The sequence below is a fragment of the Anabrus simplex genome, chromosome 8 (genome assembly GCF_040414725.1).
Source record: "Anabrus simplex isolate iqAnaSimp1 chromosome 8, ASM4041472v1, whole genome shotgun sequence".
Taxonomy (NCBI): Eukaryota; Metazoa; Arthropoda; class Insecta; order Orthoptera; family Tettigoniidae; genus Anabrus; species Anabrus simplex.
The window spans coordinates 167,223,597-167,237,300 of record NC_090272.1 but is presented as its reverse complement, the minus strand read 5'-3'; the positions used below and the strand labels follow the sequence as shown (position 1 = coordinate 167,237,300).

At 41.3% G+C, this 13,704-nt stretch overlaps 1 protein-coding gene across 1 annotated transcript in view; it reads right to left on the bottom strand.

The window, feature by feature from the left end:
- LOC136879253 (calpain-9) overlaps positions 1-13,704 on the bottom strand; it is a 134,075-nt gene that overhangs the window by 43,486 nt on the left and 76,885 nt on the right. The window lies entirely within an intron of this gene.

Genomic DNA, 13,704 nt, shown 5'->3' with positions numbered 1-13,704 from the left:
AGGGAAATATTAGTGGTGGTCTTGTGAAAGTTCTAAGAACTGATAACTAACCCCTTCGAGATCATATTAACCTGATATTTGACTGGGCGAGTTGGCCGTGTGGTCAGGGGCGCGCAGCTGAGGTTGCATCTGGGATATAATGTGTTCGAACACTACTGTCGCCCCCCTTTGGGTGGGGGCGGTAGAATAACACCCACGGTATCCCCTGCCTGTCGTAAGAGGTGACCAAAAGGACCCCATGGGCTCCGAACTTTGGAGCGTGAGTTGGCGACCACGGTGCCCATAGCTGAGTCCTGGCATTGCTTCCACTTACTTGTGCCAGGCTCCTCACTTTCACCTATCCTTTCTGACCTCCCTTGTTCTTTTCCGACCCCGACGCTATTAGGTTTGCGAGGGCTAGGGAATCTTTCATTTTCACGCCCTTCGTGGCACTTGTCTTCCTTTGGCCGATATCTTCAATTTTCGAAGTGTCGGATCCCTTCCATTTTTCCCCTCTGATTAGTGTTATATAGAGGATGGTTGCCTAGTTGTATTTCCTCTTAAAACAATAATCACCACCACCAGCACCCCACTGTTGGCAGCCCTGAAGATGGTTTTCTGTGGTTTCCCATTTTCACACCAGGGAAATGTTGGGGCTGCACATTAAGGCTACGGCCGCTTCCATCACACTCCTAGGCATTTCCTAATCCATCATCGCCCTAAGAAAACAAATTGAAAAAAAACACCTTATATTTGGTTTTATACCGGAATTTTGCAATCCGTGTGGAAGGGAAGGGCAGAGGGGAAGGCGTGATACAATGCAAATCTTATAAGGTGATATAATATATCGGTTTACAACATCACCATGTCAAATCTCCGATAATCTAATCTCATTGTTGTTTACAGTATCTGTTACGGACATGAAAATTATCACCAGGAGAGTTGGCCGTGCGGTTAGGGGCGCACAGCTGTGAGCTTGCATCTGGGAGATAGTGGGTTCGAATCCCAATGTCGGTAGTCCTGAAGATGGTTTCCTGTGGTTTCCCATTTTCACACCAGGCAAATGATGGGGCTGTACCTTAACAGAGACCACAACCGTTTCCTTGCTACTCCTAGGCCTTTCCTATCCTATCGTCGCAATAAGACCTATCTGTGTCGGTGCGACGTAAAGCAAGTTAAAAAAATAAGAAAATGGTATTTAATTTTAGAATAACGACAAGTAGGAGTTATAATTCGTTCAAAACATCAACATGCGGGTGGGGGGTGGGGGGCTTCAGTGGAGGCCTTAAACATAAAACTACCGAGCTCGATAGCTGCAGTCGCTTAAGTGCGGCGAGTATCCAGTAATCGGGAGATCGTGGGTTCGAGCCCCACTGTCGGCAGCCCTGAAGATGGTTTTCCGTGGTTTCCCATTTTCACACCAGGCAAATGCCGGGGCTGTACCTTAATTAAGGCCACGGCCGCTTCCTTCCAATTCCTAGGTCTTTCCTATCCCATCGTCGCCGTATCTGTGTCGGTACGACGTAAAGCAAATAGCAAAAAAAAACCAAAAAAAAAAACAAAAAAACTCGATGCATGTCTTTTACGGTTTATTGGTCATACAGGAAAATTGCTCAAAATAAATTTTACTGAGAATAGATTATTTATTGATAAAAATAAGAGAAATGTCGGTGCCATTCGTGTAGAACTCAACGCCCATGAATGACTCTATGGGGAGTTGCTATGGAAATCATCCTGGCTGTATTGAAAGGCTTTGTACATCTGTATGCAGTCTACTTTTCGGATACTAAATTTGTGGGAATGTCTTACATTCTGACATGACCATCTCTTTCTCAATCTTTTGGAGTTACCTTCTTTAATAAGCATCTTCCTTTCATCACGATTAAATAAAAAATAAAAAAAAAAACTTGTATTCTTACGTCATCACAGCCACGGTCACTCTGGATATCTACTTATTATTTTCATCTTACAGTGGGATTCTTCCATACCATTGTCTTCACTATAGGACACAATTGATAAATACGTATCACAGCACTAGCATTTCTTGCCTATTACATAATTTCTGTAGGAATGTCTTTGACGCTGAGCGACTGGACTCCATTATTCATCATCACAATAGCGTAATATGAGGATAATGACGGTAATAAAATACATTGCTTGCTATAATGAGATGCGAAGACTTGCTAAACAATGACTGATTATGATTTATTGAAACATGTAATTATTTTATGTCGTATATTAAAAAAATGTAATTTCCAACATGCCTCTCTTTTTAATATAAATTCAGCAGTGTACCGATCACTAAAGTCAAGGTCTGTGTTGGTAAATACTAGTCTTCGCTGACATTAAAGATGTTAGTGAGTGGAACAAGTTAACATGAGACTGAACAAGTGTTTCTGTAACTGTACGATCACCCACTACTTAACCGTCCCTACGTGAATGGGTGACCCCATTAATATGACACTTTAAATGAGCATTGCCAAGGATATGGAAAAAAGAGAAACAAGGAATCAGCAATTCCAATGAAACACTGGTTTTTAATGCGTTGCCATTTCATACAATGTAGCCACGTATAATCAGTCGTAAATCATACAATGTCCCTGTATTCTTGAACATAGCGTCTGTAACACTACAAATGGTGTTTATCTGTATCTGTATCTCTATAATCTCTCTTGGTTTGAATCGTTCTTGAAAGGGAGATCTCGGCGTGTAGTATTTGTCATACAACATTTCTCTAATAATGGTCTAGTGTACATTCTGGCGTCCCTCAGGGTTCCGTGTTGGGTCCCCTTTTGTTTTCATGTATGCTGTATGAAGCATCTCTATTGGTGTGCCTGATACATCTCTTGATATGCTTCTCTTCAGATTGGCACATGTGGGAAGGTTGTCCTGATAAACCATGTCTTTCAGGTACGGTGAACCATGCAAATAGCATAGCCTATAATTTAGGCGTTATTACTACAGAGTTTGTTACGCATACTGTGAATAGTTCCCTATCTAGAGTGGATTTAAGTACTAACTGCAGCTGACAAGAAGTCGTGGCAGCTTATATTTACAGCACGGCTACTCTCTAAGCTACAAATATTACTTACGAATACTGTGCGAGCCTTTTGAAACAAATGCATGCTCATTATTAAACCGTATCCTTGATATCGACACAGAGGGAAGTTGATTGTAAAACGTCTTTCACCTTAAGTAGATAATTAGAAAAGAAGATGAACGTTAAGGAAATGGGTCAAAATCTGAGACCCTTAGTGATACTAAACCCAATTCAGATTGACATTTGTCTGTTAAGAGGCATTTGACCTGTCAGTCAGCTGAACATCACTGAATGTCGGTGATGTATAAACAGCTTTTGTAGGGCTGAGGTAAACATAACAAGAGGACTCATTTATACTACTGACGGCAGTCGAATTATGAGATTGCTGCAAGAAGGATGACAAATAGATATTGCCTGTCGTGCTGGAGTGAGTCAGACTAGAGTTTGGAAAAGTTTGGAGAGATATAAACGGTTTGTGATAGCCCATGCAAAACTACTGGCAGGGACGAACGGTATTTCTTGCTTCCAGCACGTCATAGGCCCACTGCTACTGCCACTTTGTTCCACCAGGATCTTCGAAGGGCCACCGGGGTAAATGTGTCAAATCAATGAGATCGGTTATACGATGGAGGACTGGTATCAAAGAATCTTGCGCTAATATTATTTCGTGTGGCTATTTCTAGCCGAGTGCAGCCTTTGTAAGGCAGACCCTCCGATGCGGGTGGGCGGCATCTGCCCTGTGTAGGTAAGCGCGTGTTATTGTGGTGGGAGATACAGTGATGTGTGAGTTGCAGGGATGTTGCGGACAGCACAAACACCCAGTCCCCGAGCCATTGGAATTAACCAATGAAGGTTAAAATCCCCGATCCGGCCGGGAATCGAACCCTCTGGACCAAAGGCCAGCACGCTAACAATTTAGCCATGGAACCGGAAAGTCTTATTCTAAAAGCTCCTCTTCAACCAAATGGTACTATTCGATTTACAGTAAGCAAGGCATTCGATAGAGTTCATCATGACCTCCTTCTGACTAAAATACATACAATGGGCAAATCTCTATAACCTCTCTTGGTTTGAATCGTTCTTGAAAGGGAGATCTCGGCGTGTAGTATTTGTCATACAAAATTTCTCTAATAATGGTCTAGTGTATATTCTGGCGTCCCTCAGGGTTCCGTGTTGGGTCCCCTTTTGTTTTCATGTATATAAATGATCTGCCTGGAGTTCTACGCCACTCGAAACATCATATGTACGCCGATGATTTACAGATGTATTACCATTTTCCTGTGAATCGTGTTGACGAAAGTATTAGTAAAATAAATCTAGATGTAGAAGACATCAATATACACTGTCATAATTTACTATTGAATGAAAATAAAACCTTAGCTATTTTTATAGGATATCGAAGAAATTTATCATCTTTTCAACAGGAACATTACTCCAGTAATTGTAAACGGTTCTGTGGTCAAGTATCAGGAATGTGTTAAGAATTTAGGTATTCTAATGGATAGCACTGTCCTGGACTTTCCATGACAAGCATTTCGTCAAGAAATTGTCTGGCATCTTGCATAAGTTTCGACGAAACTTGCCGTATCTTCCTTTTTGGGCGAGAAAGATGTTGATCCAAACTATGGTGTTTCCCATTTTAGATTAAGGCGCTGTAATTTACAGCGATATCTCAGAGAAATATAACAGGAAACTCCAGCGTATTCAGAATGCCTGTGTGCAATTCGTCTTCAATATTCGTAAAGACTGTCACGTAACATCTTACTGCAAAGCCGCAGAGTGGTTAAAACTCAGGAATAGACGATCATACTCAGCTGCTTGTTTACTGCTGAGAATTTTAAAATCTAATTCTCCCTCATATTTGACCAAGTCTTTTGTTCAGATGAGTCAAGTGCATGATCGGGATAATAGGTTTACAGCTAAAACCCTTCAGGTTCCACAGCATCGTACGGCAACGTGCAGTAAGTCGTTCATTGTCACTGCCTCTCAATTATACAATGATCTTAAACTATATGAAATACAGCAAAGAAGTGTCGGAACTCGGAAAAGATGTCTTAAATACCGCTACATTTCCACTTATTAAGCCATGTAAGTGAATTTTCACCAAATTAATTAAATAGTACGAAATATCATAATCTCCAGATACATTTTAGATGCTCAGTTTTATTCTTAATTCACCCTCGTCATTAAAATAGATAGGTTTCTCTTGTGTCTTCTCTTCCATGTTAGTATAGTCTGTTTATGAAATGGGGAAAAGTATTACTGTAATCTCTTAGATGTTTAGTTTTTAATCTTATTCTTATATCCTCAGTAGGAACACGTATCTTACGCCTTTTACGTATTCTTTTTATTAGCTTGTGTATGTTGGTTGGTACATTTAAGTTAAAGTGGCAGTATTGAGCCGTATCATGCCGGCCCAAAAGAGATATTCAGATTATTATTTGACATAATATATAAATTTTATTCATATAAATATCAGTCATATATGGTAGAGTAATGAATCCCAAGATAGCTGACATCGGAAATCTATGGAGCCATCAAGTCGCTGGATATTGCCCAACACTTCCTCGGGTCCGGGAGAATAGTTTAGCGTCACCAAGCGTTGGCACAGATCGGCACGTGTACAAGGTGCTGACCAAGCTAAATATTCTGCCAATGAGAACGTGAGGATATGGCAAACATGGAGTCTACATCGCGGGAAGTTATAATCCCAGGTTGACCAATGTGTACAGTTGCTTGAGTTAAATTCTGTCATTTGTCGGATTTCCACAGGTCTATAAGTAACATTCATAATAGATCTCAGGGAATCACTGGAGAGGTGGAGGGAATATTTTGAACATCTTCTCCATGTAAAAGGAAATCATCCTGGTGGTGTTGTGAACAGCCAAGCAAATGGGGAGGAGGAAAATGATGTTGGTGAAATTATGCTTGAGGAAGTGGAAAGGATGGTAAATAAACTCCATTGTCATAAGGCATCAGGAATAGATGAAACTAGACCTGAAATGATGAAGTATAGTGGGAAGGCAGGGATTAAATGGTTTCATAGAGTAGTAAAATTAGCATGGAGTGTTAGTAAGGTACCTTCAGATCGGGCAAAAGCAGTAATTGAACCTATCTATAAGCAAGGGAACAGGAAGGATTGCACCAACTATCGAGGTATCTCATTGATTAGTATACCTGGCAAAGTATTCACTGGCATCTTGGAAGGGAGGGTGCGATCAGTCGTTGAGAGGAAGCTGGATGAAAACCAGTGTGGTTTCAGACCACAGAGAGGCTGTCAGGATCAGATTTTCAGTATGCGCCAGGTAATTGAAAAATGCTACGAGAGGAATAGGCAGTTGTGTTTGTTTTGTAGATCTAGAGAAAGCTTAAGACAGGGTACCGAGGGAAAAGATGTTCGCCATACTGGGGGACTATGGAATTAAAGGCAGATTATTAAAAGCAATCGAAGGCATTTATGTTGACAATTGGGCTTCAGTGAGAATTGATGGTAGAATGAGTTCTTGGTTCAAGGTACTTACAGGGGTTAGACAAGGCTGTAATCTTTCACCTTTGCTGTTCGTAGTTTACATGGATCAACTGCTGAAAGGTATAAAATGGCAGGGCGGGATTCAATTAGGTGGAAATGTAGTAAGCAGTCTGGCCTATGCTGACGATTTGGTCCTAATTGCAGATTGTGCCGAAAGCCTACAGTCTAATATCTGGGAACTAAAAAATAGGTGCAATGAGTATGGTATGAAAATTAGCCTCTCGAAGACTAAATTGATGTCAGTAGGTAAGAAATTCAACAGATTTGAATGTCAGGTGGGTGATACAAAGCTAGAACAGGTCGATAATTTCAAGTATTTAGGTTGTGTGTTCTCCCAGGATGGTAATATAGTAAGTGAGATTGAACCAAGGTGTAGTAAAGCTAATGCAGTGAGCTCGCAGCTGCGATCAACAGTATTCTGTAAGAAGGAAGTGAGCTCCCAGACGAAACTATCTTTACATCGGTCTGTTTTCAGACCAACTTTGCTTTACGGGATCGAAAGCTGGGTGGACTCGGGATATCTTATTCATAAGTTAGAAGTAACAGACATGAAAGTAGCAAGAATGATTGCTGGTACAAACAGGTGGGAACAATGACAGGAGGGTACTCGGAATGAGGAGATAAAGGCTAATTTAGGAATGAACTCGATGGATGAAGCTGTACGCACAAACCGGCTTCGGTGGTGGGGTCATGTGAGGCGAATGGAAGAGGATAGGTTACCTAGGAGAATAATGGACTCTGTTATGGAGGGTAAAAGAAGTAGAGGTAGACCAAGACGACGATGGTTAGACTCGGTTTCTAACGATTTAAAGATAAGATGTATAGAACTAAATGAGGCCACAACACTAGTTGCAAATCGAGGATTGTGGCGACGTTTAGTAAATTCACAGAGGCTTGCAGACTGAACGCTGAAAGGCATAACAGTCTATAATGATAATGTATGTATGTATGTATGTATGTATGTATGTATGTATGTATGTATGTATGTATGTATGTATGTATGTATGTATGTATGTATGTATAAGTAACGTACACTGACTGACAGTGACAATGCAACACCAAGGAGGAGTGGTTCGAAAGGGATGAAAGTTGGGGAAAAAACAGAGACGGCACGGATGAATAATTGATGTTTATTTCAAACCGATATGCAGGTTACACAATGCGCACGGCATCGACTCAGTAGGATGTAGGACCACCGCGAGCGGCGATGCACGCAGAAACACGTCGAGGTACAGAGTCAATAAGAGTGCGGATGGTGTCCTGAGGGATGGTTCTCCATTCTCTGTCAACCATTTGCCACAGTTGGTCGTCCGTACGAGGCTGGGGCAGAGTTTGCAAACGGCGTCCAATGAGATCCCACACGTGTTCGATTGGTGAGAGATCCGGAGAGTACGCTGGCCACGGAAGCATCTGTACACCTCGTAGAGCCTGTTGGGAGATGCGAGCAGTGTGTGGGCGGGCATTATCCTGCTGAAACAGAGCATTGGGCAGCCCCTGAAGGTATGGGAGTACCACCGGTCGCAGCACATGCTGCACGTAGCGGTGGGCATTTAACGTGCCTTGAATACGCACTAGAGGTGACGTGGAATCATACGCAATAGCGCCCCAAACCATGATGCCGCGTTGTCTAGCGGTAGGGCGCTCCACAGTTACTGCCGGATTTGACCTTTCTCCACGCCGACGCCACACTCGTCTGCGGTGACTATCACTGACAGAACAGAAGCGTGACTCATCGGAGAACACGACGTTCCGCCATTCCCTCATCCAAGTCGCTCTAGCCCGGCACCATGCCAGGCGTGCACGTCTATGCTGTGGAGTCAATGGTAGTCTTCTGAGCGGACGCCGGGAGTGCGGGCCTCCTTCAACCAATCGACGGGAAATTGTTCTGGTCGATATTGGAACAGCCAGGGTGTCTTGCACATGCTGAAGAATGGCGGTTGACGTGGCGTGCGGGGCTGCCACCGCTTGGCGGCGGATGCGCCGATCCTCGCGTGCTGACGTCACTCGGGCTGCGCCTGGACCCCTCGCACGTGCCACATGTCCCTGCGCCAACCATCTTCGCCACAGGCGCTGCACCGTGGACACATCCCTATGGGTATCGGCTGCGATTTGACGAAGCGACCAACCTGCCCTTCTCAGCCCGATCACCATACCCCTCGTAAAGTCGTCTGTCTGCTGGAAATGCCTCCGTTGACGGCGGGCTGGCATTCTTAGCTATACACGTGTCCTGTGGCACACGACAACACGTTCTACAATGACTGTCGGCTGAGAAATCACGGTACGAAGTGGGCCATTCGCCAACGCCGTGTCCCATTTATCGTTCGCTACGTGCGCAGCACAGCGGCGCATTTCACATCATGAGCATACCTCAGTGACGTCAGTCTACCCTGCAATTGGCATAAAGTTCTGACCACTCCTTCTTGGTGTTGCATTTGCTCTGTCAGTCAGTGTATAATCAGGAATACGATATAAAAATTATAGGAAGAGATTTGATATGATTTGAACTGTGTTTTATTAATGTGTTATAATTAATATTGTGTCATTATCAACGGCAAGCATTCTGATTGGTGGTTTGTCTAGACAAGCGGGAATCCCATAGTTGAAACGGCGTTACCTAAGCGTCCTGAGCACCCCAAACTCTGGAGAGCATCATTCTGATCGCGGTAGCCGAGGTGATGTGAAGTTGTTCGGTGTGCTCTGAAAATTATATTTAATAGTTGCCACGAGTATATATCAGTAACAGTATATGTGTTTAAACAGTGTTTCAGTCGTGCAGCTGGATAAAGTAACTGATGCAGAGTTAATTGCAGATCATATTATCGCAAAGTTCACTACCAATATATAGACGGTGAAAATTAGCCGCAGTGTAGAAAGTACAGGAGAGACGTGCCGTTGTCTCATATTTTCGTGTCGGTCGCGTTTTGCGAGGAACTCTCGATCCGTACCACGTGCCGCTCTCAATAACTGTGTACATAAACCCTTAAGTGTAAAATTTGCAGTGTATTTATTTTATGTCAGTGTGTTGGCTGATTGTGTAGCCAAGCAAGGATTGTTCGGCTCGTGCAGAATTGAGCGGTGAAGAGATACCCATCCAAAGCCTTCTGTGTTGCAGTGTTAAATGACTTTCAGCAAGAAAATGGCTTCGCCGATGAAAGAAGGAAGTGTATTTCTACGTGTTGAAGCAGTGATCGACATGGAGTAGAAACCCAATAAGGCAGAGATGTGAGCTGTTGCCATGTATCCAGAGAGTCGTCCAAGTTAAGATAAGACGCATGTGTTAATTATGGAATGTTATATGGGTTATGTTAAAATACTAGTGCAGTTTAGAATAGGGATTTTATTTAACGTAAAGTAAGCCTGACGGCATGTATTTATTTCACTTTGATCTTGTTGTATATGCGGATAAGAGAGAAATGCATGTTCTCTATATTTTTATTTTTATTTATGACTAGATAATTGGGATAATGAGGGATTTGGTAGGATTATTTGTTGTTCATTTATGCATGATAATTTAGTGTAGATTATTCCGATTTTTCCTTGTATATTAGTGCTAGGAGGATTAGATTGACAAGTTCATCCAAGTTCAAAGTTAAATACTTGCTACGTTGTTTTATTTTGATCATTTAGAAAGACAGTAATAGTTAATTGCATGACGCATGGTATTTCAGAAGCTGTACGTAAGGAGCTGCATAACGACGTTGAAAGAATAGGATCTTCGAATTTAGGTTGGAATCTGTTTTTGCCCAATGATTTGCACAGGAAACGAACCGGGTCTCTTAATGTAAAAGGCTGATGTGATTTGTGAGAGAGATGAGAAGTTATGATGCATGCGGAGTTATAAAGTGATTATGCAGGCCGATTGCATGCCTGATATGTGAAAGAATAATGTGCAGTGGATATGTACATGCTATTGTCTTCTGAGAGAATATTATCATCAGAATTGACGGAATTGATTCCAGACCAATGAGTCTGATGTGTGTTAAATTGTCAAAGCATGCTAGGAAGGAATACGATTATACGTGAGTTTCCGTGTAGCCGACGAAAGATGATGTCTCGTTGCAAGCTGATATATTGGCCGTGTTTGTATTAGACGGCGTGAATGAGATGTTATTTCCGTGTTATCCTGGGAGACAGAATCCAAGCCATAGTACAGTGTTGAGTTCAACATTTCTTTTCAGCTCACACCCCATCAGGAAATACTTGACGGATGACCGCGCTGTTGACCGCACACATTCAGAAGAAGAAGGCAATGTTGCCCATTGCTTTCTACATGATATTGATGGAGAATTATATGTTTTTCCCTTACAGGATGATGTTTTGATGTTTCATGTTGTTTGAATATGTTGTCTTGTTGTTTAATGGGGATCAGCCCGAGTGCTGAGTTATATTGATGGGTCAGTCTAGTTCTCACTAGATCCTTTGTGGTGAACCGCGATTCACGTAGAATAGGTGTAGTATGTAAGACACTTTCTCTTTATCCGATGTAAATAGACGCTATTTTGCTCATTTTGTTCATTGTAAATATAACGTAGGTGAATGCCACTTCATATCTTGTCCCATTGCGTCTTAGTTTTTCTTTTCATCGTAACTTTTCTTTATATTGTAATTTTTCCTTTTAACGTTTAATTTTGTGACGGCTCTCACTCTAATTTAAATTCGTATCCCGTATCGTTGTGATGATTTCAAGGGTGACTCCATTCGAAATAACTACGTATCAGTGTATGCGTACATATGTTACCATATATCATGAAGAATGGACAAACAGAAGATTATTTCTGAAAGTATGCAAGTATTCAATGTTGTGCTTGATACTTCATTTCACTTTATTCCTTTGAATAATTAACGTTGTTAATGTCCAGTTATTTCTTTAATTTTGATGTTTTTGTAATGACATTTTATTATTTGATTTATTTGATTTTCGAGTAGTATGATTCGGAGATATTTATGAATAAACTCATCCTACCCCATATTATTGTTTCTCATTCGAGTTATACCTCCATTTTCCTGTCATTTACTTATATTTAAGTGTAGAACTTCGACTTTTAGCCTGACTCAATTGACGACCAACCCACTCTCTGCCCAACCCTGAGTTAGTCGGATGTTCATACAGGAATGGAGGCATCGTCCTAGAGGGTATTTACCCCTGGTTACGGTACAGTATAGTTACAGCCAAAAGGACCTCTGGTCCTACTTCTAATTAACTTTAAATAAATATATTTCTATATTTCTAATTCCTACCGAGCATAACATGACTGGTCTGATATACTGAGAAAACATCCTCCAGCCCGTAGTTACAGAATTTTCTACCAGCGTGTGCGAAAGCTTTAGACTAGTGGATGATAATGATCCTTCACACCGATCCACACTGGTCATTTATTTCCTTGAGACACTTGGCATACAGGTAACGGTATGGCGTACATATTCTACGGACATGAACTGTTTTGAATATGCATGACGTGAACCGTAGAGAGCAAATTCTCACCGTCCTAATCCCGGTGCTATCATTCAGCTGCTATCCAAGAGTAGGATAATGTGAGCCAGTGTCGTGTCCGCCCCAGTTTTGAGCTCAGAACTATCACACTTCCGAGGATCGAACCTGTGATCGTGAACGTAGGAAGAATGGCGTCACTGAGACGTGTGTTAATATTAAAGGGGAAAATATGAATAAATATTTATATCTATGTGATGGCAGTGAGGCCAAAGTAATGTGAATAATATTAAGAAGAGATTTAAGGGGGAAAAAAAAGAAACATAAGGGTCTTGAAATATGAAGGCATACTGAGTGTAGAAAGGAAGCAAGTAGTGCAATTAGAAGAAATGGCTTGGTCGAGTTGTGGTGAGTCATGAAGCAGGAAACTGCACCCTGCTAAATGCGTAGTATGTCTTCTAGAAAAGGTGGATTGATGTTTAACGAAAAGGGGAGTTTTCGTTCTGATTGTCTGTAGCCAGTTTCCATAGGAAAAAGAACTTCGATACGGTTCCAGAAAGATGGGCGTATCGTGGAGAGTGTATAAAACCAGGAGGCGCACCCAGGAAGTGGCTTTTTGGAAGGTTTCTACCGGTAGGCGAGCGGAAGCTCTGTCAGTCAGGTCTTCGATGATGATGATGATGATGATGATGATGATGATGATGATGATGATGATGATGATGATGATGATGATGATGATGATGATGATGATGATGATGATAATAATAATAATAATAATAATAATAATAATAATAATAATAATAATAATAATAATAATAATAATAATAATAATAATAATAATAATAATAATAATAATAATAATAATAATAATAATAATAATAATAACTCTAAGATTGGACTTAGAGTCTATACCACTGAGAGTCGACCACGCAAAGTCTTCGATATTAAGTATCATTTGAGGTTGTAGAGAAGCTTGTAAATACTGTGTATATATATATACATACATACATCTGTCTGAAATTAAAAGTGGTATATTGGAAGCTGTGGACTTCGATTCTCTTCACACGTAGGGGATCACCCAGGCCTTTAGAAATAAACTCCCAAGCCGCTCGGGGAGCAATCTGACTTCACTTCACTTCACGTCGTGAAAATACCAGTGTCACAACACCAGATCGAGCTGGATTCTTTGGTACTGAGTATGTCTCGTTGTGCTCACACATGCCTGAGGGCGCTAAGTGGTTATACATGGTGTTCATCTACCACACAATGAATGGAAAATTTTGTATTCAAAATCCCATATTACCAACTTTGTTTTTGTTGCGTTTCTATTGATCTTTACATAGCTGATTTTCATGTTGTTTTATTTTGTATATATCTCTCGTAATACATATTGAATATTCATACACACGGCAAAAAACAAGCACGCTAAACCAAAATATCTTCGCTGTTACAGCAAAACCTCGTATCTTCCAATGCTTTTCCTATCCATTATTCTCCGTAAGACTGGTCACGCCTTCCAGTTACAAATGGATATGCAGTCCAGTACAGTTTTCGTTGGGTTCATTTTCCTATGCGAATGTGTAAAAGAAAATGGACCTTAAATATATTACACCGTAGGAGTGCGTAAATGCGTCACGCAAATACACATTCCTGCCGTGCGGTACGGTAAGGTTCTTTTTCCTTCTACACATGAGCATAAGAAAATGAACACAACTAAAATTGTTCTGA